The sequence below is a fragment of the Octopus bimaculoides genome, chromosome 14 (genome assembly GCF_001194135.2).
Source record: "Octopus bimaculoides isolate UCB-OBI-ISO-001 chromosome 14, ASM119413v2, whole genome shotgun sequence".
NCBI classification, from domain to species: domain Eukaryota; kingdom Metazoa; phylum Mollusca; class Cephalopoda; order Octopoda; family Octopodidae; genus Octopus; species Octopus bimaculoides.
In genome coordinates, this window is record NC_068994.1 from 39085795 (window position 1) to 39090721 (window position 4927).

Below are 4927 nucleotides of genomic sequence, written 5' to 3' on the forward strand. Positions count from 1 at the left end.
ATATATTGTTATTAAAGTTATTACTACAGAAATTATAGCCAACACCGTTTTTTTGCTACAACATTTCGTATTGAGAAGTCAGATGTAAAAAAGCAATGAGATCGGAGATAAAAATGGGTAATGAATGTATATGCCATATTTCAGACGTTTCTATTCCTTCATCTGCACCCATCTAATCTGCTCTTGCCTCCGAACACATTGCCTACATAGCCACTGCATACAGCGGTGTTAAGTTATTGCATATACCAATTTACATATTAAACACATTCCTAGGTGTAAATATTTATGACTTGTAGGCATGTAGTATTTCGTTATGCAACCATAACATATTATAAAGTATATTAAATGTTTTTATGAATGAACACCATGTTCTACTGTGTTAGCAGTACTCTTTACATCATTTTGTTTAGGTTATTTCTACAGAAATTATAGCTAGCCCTGATATTTTGCGACAACATTTCATATCGAGACGTCAGATGTGGTTTACATGGTGTTGACCCATAACAAAGTACCACGTGTCTATAAGTCATTAATATTTACATACCAGCTCCAGGAATGTGTTTAATATGTAAATTGGTATATCCAATAACTTAACACCGCTGTATGCAGTGGCTATATAAGCAATGTGTTTGGAGACAAGAGTGGATTAGATGGGTGCTGATGAAGGGGCAAAACCTCCAAAATATGACATATAGACTCATTATCCATTTTTGTCTCTGATCTCATTGTTTCTTTACATCCGATGATGTCTCAATACAAAATGTTGTATTGCTAATGCAATAGAACATTCCTAAAAACATTTAATATTCTTTATAGTATATTATGGCTGCATAACGAAATATCACATGCCTACAAGTCATTAATATATATACATATGTATGTATATACACATAAATGTATAAGCACATGCACACACACACACATATATATGCAAGCATATATATATATATATATATATATGCAGACATAACCATGTATGAATTTGTGCATGTCAAAATGATGTAATTTTTTGGGAAAAAGCCCCCCAAAAATGGTGTTCTTAAAATGAAGTTCCTTGCAATATTTGTTTTCCACTAAGGCAACAAGCTGGCAGAAATGTTAACATGCTGGGCGAAATGCTTAGCAGTATTTCATCTGTCTTTATGTTCTGAGTTCAAATTCTGCCAAGGTCGACTTTGCCTTTCATCCTTTTGGGGGTCGATAAATTAAGTACCAGTTGCATAGTCTCCACCTCAAAAATTTCGAACCTTGTGCCTAGAGTAGAAAAGAATATTTGTTCTCTACTGAATTACTGAAACTCCCATACTGTTTTGTTCTTCAAGAACTGAAGCTGCAAATTAGCAATTTGTCTATTGGAAATCTGTAACAACAATTACAATATAGAATTAATATAAAAATAATAATGAACTTATAGTATATATTGCTCAGGTGCACTACAAGCTCAGAGCATCAACATCATTTTATTTAGCTGCTCTATATACAACTATCTCTGAGATTTTCATTATAAAATTTCGAAAAATATTTTATAAAATTTTATACATAGACAGATAACACCTATTTAATTTTATCTATGCTTTCATCCTTTAGCATTTAAACTGGCCATATCTAGCTCAAATATTCTACCTGTTTAATGTTAAAACTGGCTCAATCCATCCCCTCAGAGTTGCAAGATAATGCATGATTAGTTCAAAACAATGTCAATAAATAAGCATTACCTTTGACAGCATAATCTGAAAGCTAAAGAGTTAAGTGACCTTTTGTCTAAATGGGATGATTCATAATTATCTTAATCACAATCTACATTTTTCAGGTCAGAGACTTCTTTCATTCTACTTTTGGTCAAGCTCAAACAACTTGTCTTTGTTATTTAACTCAAAGTCAATACTTTGCATGAGCAAGCCTATGATCAAAGCATGCCATCAGGAACATCTCATCATTTTTGAGGACTGTTACCAAAGACTATATTACCCAATGTACTTTGTTCTTATAAAAGACAATAGGGCATAATTTTAGAGAGATTTGGCCACTGTTTCTAGAAAGTCAAGCGACTATGTTGGCTTGTATTAAAAAAACAGCCATTTTTATAAACAGAAAATTGTTTTCCTTCCCTACATATCATCATCATCATCATCTCTTAACATCTACTTTTCTGGGTTTTCATGAGTTGGACAAGATTATGCTGAGACAGAGTTGACTTCAACCAGATATTTCTATCTTGATGTAATAATCTCCCAATCCATCAAACAACAAGCAATCTAAACATGTTTAAATGAAGAACTGGGAACAGATGATCCCATAGAAATGAGTCCTTTGTTTACAAAGATTGTGCAACATATCAGACATACTAAGAAGCCCAGATGTGCTTTGTAGTGGACTACTAGCAAACAACACCATTAATAAAGCCATTGTTTATAATCACCTTCCTTTTACCATAACATGATATTTATAGATTATAATAATCAACACATAAGCACATTTTCAGGTTTAGTATTCTGAAAAAATATTTGTAAATTAAAGGAGAGTGATTAACAGTAGCAATTCTACTGCATAGCACCTTGGACAAGTTTCTTTTACTATAGTCCTGGGCCAACCAAAGCTTTGAGAGTGGATTTAACAGACAGACACTGAAATAAGCCCATTGTATATGTGTTTGTTGTTGTTCTTCACCAACACTTGACAACTTAGCTTCTTTACATCCTTGTAACTTAGCAGTTCACCAAAAGCTAACATTAGAATAAGTACCAGATTAAGAAGAACTAAGTACAGTAGTCAATTCGTTTCATTAAATCCTTTCTAGTGCCCCAGTGTGGCAGCAGTTCAAGTAAAAGATAAAAGATAACTAGTGGGACAACTCAATATTTTCTGGTGTAGTGAAGAAGCTTATTGACCTCTAATGGAAAGGAGCTCTTTTATCAATCTGCTTGGATTCCTATGCTTCTAAATTAGTGTTGCAATTTTACTCTGTCTCTACTCTGCCCAATGCTTTTTTAAGCATTGGCTATGTGGGGCCTTTTTTGCCAATGCTTTATCATGGCACTTCTTGTCCAACTTTAGCTTAGATTTTAGTCTTTCCATAATTTTTTTTCGCTCACTCACCTCCTTTCTTTTATTTTTCACAACTAAATTTCTTTTCAATGTGTGTTTTGTTTTTGTTGGCTACCTTGAAGAGAGAAAACTTATTTCTGTTTACACTTGTATTTCACAACTATTTGTATTGACTTTCTAGTATTCTTTTCTAGATATTCTCGCAGTGTAATTTACTGCCTCATCTACAGACAAACACCGTCAACCACTTGCTTCCAGAATTCTCTCTTTTGTATTTCTCTTGGTAAATCACTCTTCAGTAGACCAAAGGTTTCAATTGGTTGGTTGATAATTTTTCTGATCGCCTTTCTATGAGCATTTGACTCATTACATCATCCTTGATATGAAAGCAGTGTCCACAGAATCTGTCTTCTTTCCTTTATGGTGGAGATAACTATTAGAGGATTACCCCAAAAGAACCTGGTTTGTTGCATGAGACCACCATTTGATGTTTAAATGTAACTCTCAGAAGTCTTGTGCATGTTCCATCTAGTTTTCTTTCCAGTACCAAAGTTAGAGTCCATGTAGTGCTGCTGTATAATAGTTTTCCAGCTACATACATAAAACCTCTAACTCTTTATATTCATGGTAAATATCTTTCTATATCAGACATTATTTTTCCTGTTATGCAATCTGGTCTTTCTTGGTTTCATTACCTTCCAATTGAGAATTTTGTAATTGTACAGTATTTTTCTGACAGTAAGAGTACTGATATCCATTACCTTATTATTTTTTCTTTTGCATTTGCATTTATTTTGCATTTAGTTCTGTTTTAAGTATTAATCTAATGCATCTACAATATTCCTTCCTAATCTTTGCTTTCATTTCTCTGTATTCCACATTGTCTACTTCATTGATTCCTAAGTATTTGTATAACTTTGGTCTAATTCTCTTATCTTAGTGTTTTCTTTTTTTTTTATCTAGCATGTTATTAGTGTTTTTGATTAATTTTTATCCTCTTCAAGGTTACCTTCACACGTCATCACCATCATTGTCTTCATCGTTGTCATCATCTTCACTACTGCTATCACTATCAGCATCATCATTCTTTCTTACTGTCATTGTCCACATCATTACCGTCATCATCATCGTCAATGTTATCATCATTGGTACTGTCATTGTCATCATCAGCATTATCATCCTCATCAATATTGTCATCATCATAATCATCATCTGCTATAATAATATTCCATCACAACATGTGAATGAGAAAGGAAGGGGTGATAGATGAATAAGGCAGGAAGGAAGGAAGGGGTGATGGCAAACTGGTAGTAGGGGCGTTTCAACTCTGTGTTAGTATATGTGTGTGTAAAAGGGAGGCATGTGAATGTGTGTGTGTGTGTGTATGTGTGTGTGTGTGTGTGTATGCAAGTGTGTGTGTGTATGCGAGTGTGTGTGTGTATGTGTGTGTGGTTTGTGCAATGGAAGTGGAATGGTGAACATTCAACGCTGAAAAGAAAAATCAAACAGTGTTTCAACTCTGTCTGAGTATGTGTGTGTGTGTGTGTGTGTGTGTGTGTGTGTGTGTGTGTGTGTGTGTGTGTGTGTGTGTGTGTGTGTGTGCATGTACAAGGGAAGTATGTGAATGTTTGTATCTGTGATTATTATGTACCTTATTTTGTACCTTATTTATATATAAAATACTACACTTAGCCATCACTTTTGAAGGCATGGGACCAACAAGTCATTTAATATTGAGCATTGCTAACTTATGGAGTTTTGCCAATCAGCTATTGTGAAATGCAAGATAAATCCAGTAATCAATCAACAGAGGATCATTTCACCACTTTCCTTTGACAAGAAAGGACAAGTAGTTCTCCTCTGTTGGCTGTGATGAAAAATA